This window comes from Phyllostomus hastatus, unplaced genomic scaffold (genome assembly GCF_019186645.2).
Source record: "Phyllostomus hastatus isolate PE091 unplaced genomic scaffold, TTU_PhHast_1.1 phas_contig_17, whole genome shotgun sequence".
Classification (NCBI taxonomy): domain Eukaryota; kingdom Metazoa; phylum Chordata; class Mammalia; order Chiroptera; family Phyllostomidae; genus Phyllostomus; species Phyllostomus hastatus.
Genome location: NW_025333664.1, coordinates 29,453,751 through 29,469,520, shown reverse-complemented (window position 1 = coordinate 29,469,520; position 15,770 = coordinate 29,453,751). Strand labels below are relative to the sequence as shown.

Sequence of the window (15,770 nt, the reverse complement as noted above, 5' to 3'; positions counted from 1 at the left end):
TTATATCAATGTTGGTCATTACTTGGAAAAATGTATAATATATTGTCCAAATGAGGACTGGTTTGAGAACAAAAAGGAGAGCTGTTAACATTTATGCCAGGATAGCAATAGTAAACTAGGACTGTTCTGGGCCAAAAATATTGTTTAAAAGCTTTTTTTTTTCATTCAAGTCATAATTATGTCTATATGTTCTAACTATAAGGCTACATGTGGGGAAGATTTTAAAAAACAGTCAAATTAAGTGTATTTCATGGTTCCAGTCTTCAAGAAGCCAGAGTCTATATGGCAAGAGAAAGCTTATGAAATGTAAAGATGCAAAAAGTATAAATGAAAGCCATCATGTTAGTGACTGTTGGATTGAGTGGGGTGGAAGTTAGGAGACTCAGACAACCTTGAGGGGAAGACTTTCACTGGGTGAAGAAGACTGGTGGGATCTCAGTAGATCTTGAGAAACCAAGATGGTAGGCATTGTAGGCAAATCAAATAGCTTGGATAAACACAGAAATAGGTGGGTTTCCATGGCCGTGTGTAGGAGGCAAAGAGAAGAAGGCTATAAAAGAATTTTTTAAAAGATAAAATTTATTCTTTCAACAAATGTTAATTGAGCACCTATAATATTATGGGCAATGTTCTAAATGCTATAGATTCAACAGTGAACCAAACACAAACCTTAGTCTTATGGGGTTTGTATTCTAATCTATTTTATGAACTTCCCTTGAAAACTGCAACTCTTCTGTATAAACTTTTAGATGGCAAGACTGATTTAAAGTCAACTGATTTTCTAAACCAAAATCTGAGACATGGAGAAGGGTTTATCAAGCAGCCATCCATTCATTCAATGAACATTTGTTATGAACCTGCCAGGTGCTTGGCACAGTGTTAGGGGCTAGATTTACCACAGTGAGAAACATGGGAAAAGCTCCCTGCCTCCAAGGAGACATTAATCTAATAAAATTGAGTCTCCCATATTATATATCTTGAGCCACAGCATGAATGTTTTTAAAAAATAAAGGTTCTTCTAGCACCTCTATATATTCACTTTATTCATACAGAGCTAATAAGGGAAAATCAGTTATTTGCTTTCCTCTATAATACAGTTTCCTTGCTCTGATTATTTCTGTGTAGGCCCACAGAAATTTAATAGATGCCTATGGCAATTGGGAATCAACAGCAAACAAAGACATCTTTCTCCCACATGTCTGCTGCAGAGAGAACTAGGCCATGAGAGAGGTCTCATTTGGAATATGTGAGATGGTAACCTGACTATGACATAATCCCCCCCACCCCCTGAAAACACTCTGCTTCAGACAAGACAATATATGTAAAACATTGTACTACAGAGCTAATATCATTGTATAAAAAAAGGAATAACTCAATTATTCCCAGGATTCTGGGGCATACATCAAAAATCACAGAAACACAGATTGTCAGACCTACCCCCAGAGATTCTGATTTTGTGTTAGTGTTGAGAATTTGGATTTCTAAAAATCTGAAGTAATGCCTGGGTGAAAAGCCCAGAAGCTACATGTTGAGAACCACTGCATTATTCTTTAAATATGTGGCTATAATACAACTACAAAATAGGTTGATCTGCAGATATGTAAATTATAATATTTATGAAGGAGGCTACTGTGTTTTTATACTCTATATGGTAGCCACTAGCCACATGTGGCTCTTAAGTAAGGTTTTGAAATGTGGCTAGGGCTATATGTCCAAATAAAAATATTTTGGATCTTTTACATTAAATAAAGTATATTATTAAAATTAATGTCACCTGGTTTATTTTTATTTTTAATGTGGCTACCGGGAAGTTTGAATAAACCTGTGCCTTGCATTACATTTCTACTGGACAACACTGGTCTATGAAATTTTCTAAATGTGTGTGCTGAGGGTTTGGAGGTTTTCGCTTTCTTTTTTCTTAGAATTTGGATTCTTTTAGAACTTAAGAGTTACCAACAGAGGAAGAGTAGGTATTTTGCTTTTCTATGTAAATAAGTGGTATACATTTTAATGGTACCCTTTTGATTCAATTTGTTTTGAATCAAAACAGCCTGTTGCAAGATAGCAAGAGGACTCTAGAAAGAGTCCTTCAGTAGATGCTTCACCATCTCTATACCTTAACTGCTATAGTTGGTGGATCAGTTTCTCTTGAGTTTGCTTTGGTTCCTTGGAGTGGCTTAAATCTGCTGTCCTTTAGAAGCAAAGGCTGTAAAGGCCATTGAACTTCCCTTCTCTGAGGCATTTGGACCCCATTAGCAATACACACAAGTCTGTTACAGAAGGATTCTATATCTAAGCTTCAAAGAATATATACATGACCTTGGTGAAGGCAAAGACTTTTAAAACAGGACTCTGAATATAATAGATATAATGAAAATGTATCTAAATACTAACTAAAAAATAAGTATATGTGTTCATTAAAAGCAATGTTAAGAGAGTATAAAAAATTATAGTGTGAACAAATATTTTAATATATACATACATATATTCCACAAGGGACTTTTATCCAGAATTTATAGAGAACTCCATCAAATAAGTAAGAAAAGGGGAGATAATCCAATGGGAAAATGGACAAGGGACTTGAGCAGCTATGTTGCAAAAGCGAATATTCAAACAGTGAATGCATGTGAAAAATGCACATACTCATTAATCATTAGGGAAATGCAAAATAAAGCCACAATGAGATGCTACTACACACCCACCAGAATGACTATAATGAAAAAGATTGACTGTAACAAGTGTGAATGAGGATGTGAGCAATTCATAAGCTGCCAGTGGGAATGTAAATTGTATATTCACTTTGGAAAGCAGACTATAACTATGTACTAAAGCCATATACACATACCCTTGACATAGCAATTCCACTCTTAGATGTCTGTATACCCAACAATAGTGCATCGTTACATGTGTTCACCAAAAGACAAATACTAGAATATTCATGGCAGCATTGTTTCTGATAGTTTCAAACTGGAATCAACCCAAATACACATATCAACATTAGAATGAATTGTGGTATAATCATACAATGGAACAGTAGACAGCAATGTGAAAGAATGTGGCATACAACAGCATGACTAAATCTCACAGATGTAATGTTGCATCAAAGACACTTGACCTAAAAGAAGACAGGCTGTGTGATTCTATACACGTAAAGTTCAAAATCAAGCAGAATGAATCTCTGATGGAAGAAGTCAGGATAGTGGTTGATCTTTGGTGGAGCTGATGACTAAGGCACAGCTAGAGGGAGGCTGCCAGCTCTTTTCTCCTTGATCTGATCTGTTCTATGGCTTCAAGAATGTGTTTTCTTTGTGCACATGAACTAAGCTGTACATTCTGTACTTCATGTATGTTTTAATTTAATAGAATGCTTACTTTAACAACAGGTAGGAGAGGAAGCACAGTTAAATCCCCATGACTGCCCTCGAACTTAACTTACCTCTTTAAACACATGCATGCGCGCGCGTGCGCGCGCACACACACACACACACACACACACCGCCCCCCCCCATAGATATATCCCAGAACTTAAAACTATAGGCTGCAACTGATTTATAGAAATTATTTAATTAGGTTTTTAAAACTATCAGTTCATTTTATTTATTACAAATTCCTCATTAAGCATGTCATTTAAAATCAAAATATAACCACTGTATTATAGAACCTTAAAGTTTAAGTAGTATATTCCATATTCAACTAGATATCATGTAGCTAATAGATCCTATATGATTCAACCTATCCTAAGAAACATTAAAAAAATAAAGGTCCTTAATGGAAGGCATGTTCTATATATAATGAGATATGAAAAAATCTATAATTCCAAAAATTTTTGATAATCATAAATGTATACAAGTCATCCAGTTATTTGCATTAGATTGAAATGATAAATTATATAGAGGCATTACTTTAGAAAATATAATTTGTACTTCCATGAGTACACTGATGTATTTTCTTTTTCTTTTCTTTTTTCTCTTTTCTTTTCTTTCTTTCTTTCTTTCTTTCTTTCTACAACTGTATTTTTTTAGTGGACTGCTACATTCAAATGAATATATTTAAATTCACAAAATGTCATTAGTAATGACTATTCTATAAACATCATTGGCAAAATTTTTTTAAAGGAACAAAAGGGGGATAATGAGAGATGTTTTCAACTCTCAGTAAAGAGTACCAATGCAAGTATTTTTCATGAAGAAAAGCAGAGAACAATGTTCAGTAATTCATGCACAACTTGAACTAAAATACCTCTTCATATTGGTTCTGAAGATTGAGAACAGAATGAGTTTTTCTAATCAAGTGTTCATGTAAAATAAAATGTGAAGCTGTACATATATAGGTTTGATTTAACTGTGGACCCATTTTTTTTTAAAGTGAGGTAATTAAACAAAGGAAAACAAAATCAAAATACCTCATAAACAAAGCAGTTCTACTTGTAGCATCTGTCCTTTTCACCACTTAGTGGGGCAAAGTGTCCAATAAAATGTAAAATGCAGCGTGCACAATCATGTAATCTAAAAACTTTTCATGATAACTTATTGCAAATTGCATTTGACAGTTCACCACAACAATGGGGAACTGGCCCCTTGTTCACTCACACACAGCCCTTTCACCCCAAATTGAAGTCAACAGTGTAACAATCTGGATAAAAAGTTTACAGCTGTGCTCAGCCAGCAAGCCCCACACTCCTGGTGGGAGGCCCCCAGGAAGGACACTGCTTTGTTCTGCTCCTTCCTGGGGCTCTCATCCTCAGGCAGGCAGTTGGGCAGCCCTGTGTTCTATTTTACTTCCACAGCTATATCCTAGAATGAAACCAGCATCTCTCCTCCACTTTCACTTTTGACAGTGAAAGACTTGCTGAGCCTTCATAACCTGGTTGACATTATCACTGATGCCAAAGCCTGTACTTTCAAATATGAATGGATTTGCACCAGACATCTTTCAATACCCATTTGAAAAGTAAAGCTAATAACACCTTTAATTTTTAACAAAGCCCCTTCACATAGATTTCTCCAAGACATATCATCAAGACAATCTATATGCAAAACCACTGTTTTGCCACATTTGTTTGCAGTTCTCAGAACAAACTGAGCTTCCCTTCCTCATGAATGTATTTCATTGAAACTAACACTATCTGCCATGTTGAAAGACTGAATGCATAGATTTCAGAGGCCAGCAGTTTTGTTTTGCCTGGAGTTGTAGTCTAGTCTTGATGTGGTTTCTTCCTTAATCCCGTAGTTGTAGAACTTCCATTCAGCTCAGTTTGTGATGGTTCTAAATGATGGTTAGACTATAGTTTAGTTGTAATTTTGATGTGATTGTGCAAGGATGTGAGCTGTGTTTACCTATGCAACCATCTTGACCAGAAGTCCAAATCCTTGATGTATTTTCATAGGAAGTTAGTCTTAGTGTATATTTTTATAAAGTACTAATGAACTAAAAGTTATATGACTCAAAAGTTACATGACTCATTTGTTCAAATGCACTTTTTGGTTATAGTTTATAAGTATATGATTATAATGCAGTAACATTTCTATGTATGACTTCTTTGAAATGCTACATTATTGACAAGTTTCCACTAATTTAATGCGTTATATGGCTCTTTGAGTTAGAATGACTACAATTAACTGTTCTTTAGTTTATTAATATTACATACTGAAGAGTGCTCATACTGTGAGAGATACAGACATACAGACAGATGCACAGAGACACAAGGATAGAAGAAAAATGGAAATGGGGGAGCAAAGGAGAAACCAAAAGATAATGGAAGTAGAGAGGAAGAGAGAAGAAATTACTACAGTACGCTCTCATTTCTACATTGACTTCTTCATCTGGGAGAATTAAAAAGCCAAATCAGTTTCTCCTTTCTATACTGTTCCAGAGCATTACTTACAGAGCATTAAGGTATTATCTTACTCTTAGATTATCAAGAATAATGTTAGATTTACAAAGAATTAGTTGCTTTTATCCCTTTTCTGAAAAATGTCAATTGCCTTCACAAATGGTCAATTACATCTCTCCTCACAAAGGACTCATTTTTCATTCATGGGACCAGATGTTAATTCACTCAAGTTGCATGGTACATAGAATAAGTAGAATATGTTATGATATTGATCCCTAATTTGCCAGTAAGAGGGGAACTAGCATTGCTTCTTTTACCAAACCTATGAGACAGATTGTTTGTTTTGTGAGTTTGAGTGTTGGTGGTGAGAGGGGGAAGCTATTTCTTTTTTTTTTTAAATGAAGAACTAATTAGGTACTTGTCTGCCACTTTCACACAGCTGCTAAGCTGGTATTGACCCATGTGAAACTCACACTCTTTCCAGGATAACATCCAGGCTCCCACTTTCAGAGCTTTGTCATTACAACACACCCCTAAGTCTTTTTGAATGTCATAATTACACATTTCCAAAGTTTTTTAATGTGATATTCCTTTCTAATAATTCTTTTAAAATTTTGTTATGATTGATTTTAGAAAGAGAGGGAAAGAGAGAAAGAGACATCAATTTGTTGTTCTATTTATTTATGTCTTCATTGTATGTGCCCTTACTGGGGATCAGACCCACAGTGTTGGTGTATCAGGGTGACACTCTGACCTATCTGAGCTATCCAATCAGGGCCCACATTTCCAAAGTTCTAATGTATATTTTACAACTATGTAAAAAGGCATCATGAGTGTGTAGGTACTGGGATTATGTTTAATTCTAAATGTTCTTTATTCTCACTTCTAAAATAACTAAATAAATGAAGTTAAATTGGCTACTTCAAAAACTATAGAATTGGAATTTCTTTGGTATCAAATACCTTCATTTCAATCATATTATATGTAAGCATTTCCATGGAATAAAACATAGCCTAACTTCCAATGGGAATAAAATTATGGTCAACTCCTATTAGGGTTCATAGATAAATCCCTACACATACAGTGGCAAAAATGGAGTCCTAATACTTCTGAATCATGTTTTGGGACTGAGTTTCCATTTTAGTATGGAATATGTTACACAAACAAGTAATTTAAGAAGGGAAATGCAACAATGATCTCACACACAAGGAATGTTGTGTTCACACAAGGAATGTGGCTTTAGTATTTTTTGGCATTAATGTTAAGTTAGATGCAATACTAGGGGAAAAGGTCCTGTTATTTGGCTATTTTATTTTATATGATACTTTAAAAATATGCTCAAGAACTCTAATAGAATGAGTGATTACTAAATATTACTTCTCTGGGAGAATGTGTGATGCAGACCCCGGCTCATGGGGTCTGCCACATTGTGGATGAGGCACAAGAAATTCACACAGACTACCGAGTTCTGTGGAAGAAAAGGGACAACATCGCTTCTCTCTGAAGAGGAGAAAAAGCCTCAGACCTTGCCTCGACAGGCTTTTATTGTTTTTCTGGGCACATTACATGATGGTCCTCATTTACTATGCACAGGTTCGCTTTAGGTGGTTACCTTTTACAGAAAACAAAGGAGAGGATGCTGGTAATCACATCACAGAAGAGGGATATATACAAATGAAAAGGGAAAAGTGGTTGAACGGGTCACACTCCTGGTTTAGCACGGATTTTAGGAAGTTACTGTAAGCACTTGCTGTTTCAATTCAGGGTGAGGGAGTTTTAGCAAAAGCAAGTCTCATAGCGGTCTAGGTAGAGTGCAGGCCTGATTCCCCATGGGAGAACCTATCCATTGGCATGAGTCCTGTGCATCTCCGAGTAGCAGCTGGGCCCACACCATGCAGAATGGTCTCCTATAATGTGTTGTAAGCAGAATTTGAACAAATGATGCATGTACATGGGCGGGTTCACTGATATCTTTGCCCATGAACTTAAACTTGAGTCCACATAATAAGGTTAGCTTAGCAATCTTAGACACTTTAGAAAGCAGGAATAGCAGCCCCATTTCAAGGTGAGAGTCAGTCAAGACTTATGATCACTTTTCAAACTTTTGAAAACATTGTTTTTATTTTTTAAAGATTTTATTTATTTCTTTTTAGAGAGTGGGGAAGGGAGGGAGAAAAAGAGGGAGAGAAACATCAGTGTGAGAGAGAAACCTGGCCCACAACCCACACATGTGCCCTGACTGGAGTCGAACCAGCAACCTTTTGGTTTGTGGGATGGCGCCCAACCCACTAAGTCATGCCAGTCAGGGCACAAGTATTATTTTTAAACCCAAAGTCAAAATTAATGACCCCAAATAAAAGTGTTTGTACAAATAAATAAATTGCAGAGTGAATATGAGGTGCTGTTGAAAGTCCTATAATGAAATAATGAGCAAGATTCTTTGGATATAAAGAATGTAAGAGGACTTGTTATGTGGTTTCATTTTTCCTTTCCCTGTAAATGAGAGAATGAGATTTGTGACTTATTTTGTAAATCATAATTATTAAAATTAGATGATTCTTAAAACTGAGAGTGACCAGAAATCTGTGATGTCTTCACAAATTTTTGTCCAGAGTAGGAATGGAGATCCATGTAAAGGATCCTGCCTTTGGAGTGGTCGAAGGAAAATAAGGTGGTTTCCCATTTAAACTCTACCAAATGCTGGCCATTCAGTCAACATGCTACTGATTAGCTGGGTGGCTGAGAGATGATCATAGGTCCTTTTCTTCCCATAAGGTGTATGATTTTGGTGACAGGGTTCCCTAAGGCCTTTGGAGGACTTGTAACTCCAAGAACAATATTTCTTCTTTACCCTTGCTCTTCCTTTCCTCACCTTTTCCATCACCATCTAAGCATCCTCAGTAATCAAGTGTATCCATCTTTTGGTTCAGATGTTACTCAGTTTGTTGTAACTCTGTGGGTTTTCTCCTGGTAACTCTGTATTTGAGATATCTACCAGCTCATCTCCTCTTAGGCTTGTCTGAGTGTATGTTTCCATGGGGCAGCTGTAGGGCACACAGATGCTGCTGTTGCCCTGCCTGTGTCCCTGTGGTCTTTTCTGGCTATGAAGCCTCTATGTGTGTGTGTGGGGGGGGGCGGAGGGCGCAGGGAAGCAGACAGAAGTGGTGAAGAACTAATACCCCTGGGAACATTTCTCAGCTAAGGATAGACAAGTGTTGATGGATAAATGCTGCAGCTTCCCAGCTCCTGGGTAAAATGTAGGGAACAGGGGTAGGAGACGGTTGTCTTCCACAGGTCCCCAGCAAGATCGAGAGCCAGTTGCCCACAGCAGTAACTTGCTCATGAACTCAGCTTGTGTTGGTAGCCTTCCTTTGCCTGAATCACTATCCTACTTCCCTTGCTTCCTGAGACTATCTTGCAAATTATTTACACTCAAGTTCTTGTCCCAGAGGCTTCCTCCTGGGAGAACCCAACCTAAGGCAACCTATTTCTCCTTTCAAAGATGACATGAAATGCCCCAATGGATGTTGTATTTCATCAGAAAGCATTCTCTTTGGGAACTAGCAGTCCACACTGTGAGCAGCCACCACAAACACCAGGCGGGGGCATTTTAGATGTGCGATGGTTAGCCTGCCCGCTGCAAGACTCTTGCTGCCATCAGGATTCCACCATTTATGACCACAGCCTCCCATCATCTTTCTGACCAGGGGCAGAGCTGCTGGCAATTTTTCTATCAACTGATCTAAGTCTTTTACTTTCAGATAGCCACATCTATATGATATTTATAGCTGGCTCACTAGGCAAAGAGGACAGTTTATTAAGGGTGGAGTCAGTTGTGCTTTTTCAAAGATATAGAATAGAGCATCTTGTGCTCAGAAAAAGGACATCTGTATAGAAGAAAGGTTTCTATAAGCTCTTACTGCCCATAGACCATAGAAATGGCCTAGAGCTCAGATATGTTCTAGTAGTCTCTACACATGACTGTAAGTATGCATGTACATGTGTTTGCACATGAATTCATAGAAATACTCAAGAAGGAGTTGGTTGTTAAACTACCCTCACCCTGAATCCCAATGTATTTCAAACCCCAAAGTAGCAATTACGGGATGAAAGGGATCAAAAAGTCATTTTGGATAAGGATGTGGAAATTGAATAATCTGTTTATCTAGTCCACAGGTGGCAAACACAAGGCCCGAAGTCCGAATCCGGCCCTCCACCCTGTTTTATCTGGCCAGGTGCCTTGTTTCTACCCAGCAAAAGTGCTGAGCTCCTTGCCCCTAGTTAAGGAGTAGTTACATTTATACAGTCCTAAAATTATATTCAGCCCTTTGAAGGCAACTGTGAGGCTGTTGTGGCCCTTGGTGAGAAAGAGTTTGACACCGCTGATCTAGTCCAAGTGACCAAAGATAGTTGTCTCCAAGCCAATTTTCAGGATGTCCCTCATTTATTGGAAGTTTCATTGCGAGGTTTCAAATGGTGAAGCACTTGAAGCATGAAGCTGGGGGAAGGCGTACTTGTTGGTTTGGTGAAGTGGCAAGGGGCTTGGGGAACCCAAGAGAGAGTTACACTGCCAGATATAGACACAAAGGAAGGAGAAGGCTAAAGAAGGAGAAACAATTAAGAGTCTGTTTGAAATCAATTAAATGTCCATCTGCTATTGAACTTCATCATAACACTGATTAAGGTAATTGGTATTTGGCTGAGTAGATAATTAGGCTGTCCACAGAATTAAAGGATGCAAAGGGCTGGTGAATTTATTCGGCATCCTGATTTCCTCCTCTTTCTGAAGCAGAGTTTGAGGACTGGCATGTGGCAGACAGAACCTCCCACAGCTCCTGCAGCAGGGAGGGTGTTTACAGAGCGGTGACACCTCCTGACTCAGAAAACAAATGAAGCAGTACCCGAGAAAAGAAATATGCAACTGCAGACCTTAATTATAAGAAATAAAGGCAATAAAGGCAATAAAGGCACATGGCCCTGTGGGAATAGTTTGAAATATCACTTTGGTATCAATGAAGTTGTGAGTCTGAGGGAACTATTTTCTAGCAATGCAGAATGCACATCTAAAACAATGGGACTGAGTCCGCATTGTCACTGCTCCTGCAGTGATGGGACTTTGTAGTGACATGGCTGTACTTTATACCCAGTTGAGACTCTCATCACTTGGCAATCATCACTTTGTAGGACTGACTAGAAAAAATTAGTAGTTAAAATTTAGATAGCATTCATATTTGCCAGGCAAAGTTGGTTTCACATGATAACACTTTTAATAGTAACCCTGCATAGTTTTGTTTTATTTTGTTTTTTGCTGATGGGGAAACTGAGGCAAGGAAATCCAAGGTTGCGGTGCTTAAGTGACTCTACTAACTCATTTTTATCCTGTGCACAAGCTCTGTGAGCTTCCACATTCCGATGTGTTGCGGGGGATTACCAGTGTTTCCCAGACTCTGCCTGCACCTGGATTTGCTGGGAGACTGAGAGGCAGGGGCCATCACTGGGCAGAGAGGGGTGCTGTTAGCACCAGAAAAGAAAACCAAAGCATGAGCCAAAGCCCATACCCACCCCAGACAGATGAGCAGCAGCAGAAGCAGGGGCACCCTGAGTCATGGTTACTTACTGGTTTTGTAAACACACAGGCATCTTTTCTCTGTTCCTAAAGGACTTGGAATCATCTCAACTTCCTTTTGAAGAAGCCACTCAAGCTCAAAGTAAATGAGCTATCATCTCCTAAATAACACAAAGTGCACATGGTGGAAAAGCAGAATTTGAAGCAAGACATTTCCCTGGCTCTTCAAGGGGCTACCAGAAGTCTAGCTGGGAGGCAGGAAGCCAGTGAAGTCTGCCCTCTGCTGGCCCTGCATCTTTCCCCTTCCTCACCCCTGGTTTCCACCATGGCGGCGCTCCAGCAGGTTTCACCCAGCTTCCACCTCCCGAAGGTGCAGGCCTCTCTCTCACCTTGTGTAAATATTTGTAACGTCCTGATCCAAGCACCTGCTCCCATCTCAGCTCAGACTTCGTTGATCCAAACATTGGTTTCAGTACAGATATTCTCTCTCTCTCTCTCTCTAACAAACACACGTGCACACACACACACACACACACACACACACACACACAGGCACACCCATATCCTTTCCCAGGTGTCTGCATCCAAGCACTTAGCACATTCTATTTAATTTATATATTTATTTGTCTGACTGCTCCTGAGGACCCAGACCCTATTGTGTGCACCAGTACATTCTCAGTTCAGGGGTGCCTGGTGGACATAGCATAAACGTTAATTGAATGGATACGTGGTCCACCTAAGTGACCCAAAAATATATGTGACCATATCTGGAGCCACAGTTTGCAGCATTTGAAATTAATCACCATATATTTATGTGTCTAGCCCCATGCTTTTGAAAAACATGAAACCTGGGGAGACCCTAACTGATAACTATCTGGAGTAGCCCCTGGATCTTTAGAATCACATGAAGTAATATTTTCAGTATGCAGTATGGAGCGATATATTCAGTATGGAGAAAATTGGAATTCAAAATGACATGATGAAATTGCAAGTGTCAGAATAAAATTCAGTGAAGAAAAGCACAAAGAAGTGTAAGTGGAGAGGAGAAATAGTTTATGAGTGAGATGGAAAATGATAAACTCCAGGTAGGAGTGTCATTCAATAATATCCAGTGGGGATGATGTGACTGAAGCTTCCCTACAATGAGAATCCTGGCAATGTATCTAAAAGGAAGAATATGTAGACTTGATGTTGGCTGTAGTGGGTCTCTGAGCACCAACCACATACATGCACTGAGCCTGGGGCCAACAGCTCTCTTTTCCATCATAAAGCAAGGCTGTGTAGCCTGGGGACAAGTTAGGCTTCCAGTCCTGGTGATTAACACCCCCAGGAGTAGCTCTCCCCCACTGATCTCTCAGGAGGGGACAGGTAGCACCTTTACCCTTTAGGTGACATAATTCTGAGGCATGTTTGACAGTTTTTCTCAGAGTTCCTCAGCAGGATTGAGCCTCGCTCACATGATTTTTAACTGGCTAACTAACTCAGCCCTAATTAGCTCTTTTCCCCGGAATTGAGTGTAAAAACCCCCTACTTCCCTGAGAGCAGTCCCTGTACTTCCCAAATAAACTGTTTGCACCCACTCCTTGCCTCAGGATCTGCTTCACAGGCAATCTCTAATTTCAGGAATGCATGGGTCAGGGTACAGGTAAGAAAGAGAATCCACCTCAGGTGGTTCAGATGAAAAAACTTCAATGCAAGGGACACCTAAAGGTTAAGGAAGGAAGCAAATAAGATGGTGAGGCCTGAAGGAACTTGACTGCCTCTAGGCCTAAGGGGATAAGGAGTACAAGTGTTTTTTCAGGCACTATGATCACAGAGGCAAAGTGCCAAAGCAGGAAGGGAGAAGGAAAGAAGTAGCCCAACTTGTGTCTCCCCCAGTGGCCCAAGCCATCCAGACACCAGTCACCATGCGAATGACCAAGTGGTTCACGTTGGTCAGCCTCTCAGGGCAGAGAAGGGCCAATATCAGGTTGGGCCGAGCACACAGAGAATAAATAGCTCACGTGGTGGTCCTATGCATCACTCTGGAGTCTCGGCTCCTGTGATGCCGGGTCAGGCTCTTTTACTGAAGGACTCAAAGAGCCTTTCTTACCCACTACAGGAATGATTCAAACATTAAGGCATTAAGACCCCTTAAGGAAAAAGCAAGGCCCATTTAGCTCAAAGAAAAGAAATATGAAAGATCAATCAATATTGTTTATTGCATGTAGCAAAGTTTGCTAATCAAGGGGATGGTTCCTACTCATTTAGGAACCAGAATCCTTTGGGAGTGTCCCAGAGTCACATAACTGGTACAAGTGGTAGGGCCATGACCTGAACCCAGTCAGTCTATTGCCAGGGAGTAAATGCACCCTTAACAACCTGCAGATCCTGGTTCCAGCCTCTCCATAATGGTAGATGGCTAACTTCTATAACAAAACAATTAAATTCCCCTTGGCCTGGTACAATAAAAGTGTTTCTCATTTACCTCACAATCCACCATGAACGGTCCTGACTGGCAGCGTTCTACATACTCCATCAGGGACCCAGGCTGCTTCTGTCTTCAGATCCACTTGTTTCTCTATCTAACTGCCATGTGAGGAAAAAGAGCTGAGAATCACTTAGGGGAATTGCATGGGTCCTGCCTAGAAGTGGGATAAATCGGCTGTCATCCTTATTTCATTGGCCTGAACTCAATTGTATGACCATACCTAGCTGCAAGTGTGGTTGGGGAGAGTAATGTAAGGGTTGCTCAAGAGTAAAAGGAAACAGCTTCTGTCACAACTTAAAATCTCAGAGCAATCCCTGTGTACAAAAAGAAGAGAGAAAACTAGGTAGAAGAGCAATCGTCCAGATTTCACAATACCTTGGAAGGAATCTTCACATGCGCGTGCACTAGAAGAAAGTACATTTCAGGTGCAAACATAGGCAGCTTTGCTTTCTGAAGTTTCTGAAAAATAAAAGTTATCATTAGTATGAATGAGTTTGTTCATAAGAAATTTATTCCCTAGAGAACGGCTAATTGAGGCTTCTGTGTAAAAATATTATTATTCATGGGTTGTGGGACTTTTTTTTTCTATTGCTTCTGAAAACTGAATAAGAGGCAGGAGCCTGAATTGCAACATGAGGTGTTTTTGGCTAAACAGAAGTCTGAGAGAGAGAATGTGACTATAGGAACAGAATTCCTGAGTCAGTTTGTGAAATCTGTGGAGGTTTCTAATGAACAATGTGGGATCACATCATCCCCAAAAAGAAGAGTATCAACCTTTCTATTAGTTCTCAAGTAGTGTGATTGCAATTTATTTAAGAATGGGGTTTCAAACCCTAGCACTCTAATACCTGGAATGGTGTTAGAGTAACTGTCAGCCCAGCAGCTGCTTCCAGAGAATCCATAAAGCCACCTTCTAGAGCTTGAACACAACCAGGACTTCTTACTTAATCCATAGACCCATCCACACAAACAATGTTGTCTTTCCAATGGTGAGGAGCTGTGTGAAAGATGGTACCCATCTCTTTGCCTCCTGCAAAAGGAATGCCATGATAGACTCACCCTCTTAAATCTCTTTAAGCACATAAAGAACCTCAAGAACATCATGTGGCACATGTAGATTGTGTGGCTCACCTCAGTGCATTTCCCGTTTCTTTAGGACCTTGCATCCTCAGGTTTATTCAAGTTTGAATTCCCCAGACTAAGAAGACCACTGAAATTTCAAATCAGTGTTTGAGGCCTTTGGCCTCTGCTTTGTGTATGGTGTTTGAGCTGTGGGATCTGTCATTTTTCTGCATCGGAAATGCTTTGAGAGGAAATGAAACTCAGAATGTCACCTCAGGTACATTCCCTCTCTCCAACATCCAGGCCTCTCTAGTTCCAGTAGCTTTTTGGCACCTGTGAACATAATTTCAAAAGAAATTGTCAAACTTTGCTGGTTGTTTTAGGAGGAAGAGTTTATACTCTACTCTTTTTAGAAATGGAAATTAAAAAAAAGAGATCATATTTTAACAGTGGAATCTAGCCACAGGAAAAGGTCAATGTTAAAAATGTGTATTACCATAAGAGAAACTCACTTGGAACTTTCGAGTCACACCCTGTCAATGACCAGTAATTCTATTTGTCTGCCTAGCCATCCTGGCTCCAGTCTGCTTGTGTGTCATTAAAACAAATCCATGCAATAAAACTCTATAAAATTTAAAAAAGCCATAGAATAGTCAGACACTATATGATTTATTTAAAATTATTTATTGAGTGCTGTTAGTACCCCAGGCAAAATACAATATGCATATTGGTTATTAAAATTAAACAGCGCCAGCTTTCTTTAATCTTGGAAAATTTTGTTATATTTAAGTTGGACATTTCCAAACATTAGGCATTGGCAACAAAGAAAGGGGTAGAAT

The 15,770-nt window shown here is 39.3% G+C and overlaps 1 protein-coding gene and 1 pseudogene across 3 annotated transcripts in view; one reads left to right on the top strand and one right to left on the bottom strand.

The window, feature by feature from the left end:
• The window catches only part of PAK5 (p21 (RAC1) activated kinase 5), a 273,223-nt gene that overhangs the window by 130,122 nt on the left and 127,331 nt on the right, over positions 1 to 15,770 (top strand). The gene's annotated exons all lie outside the window — the stretch shown is intronic.
• Positions 4,617 to 13,917, bottom strand: LOC123814685 (annotated as a pseudogene).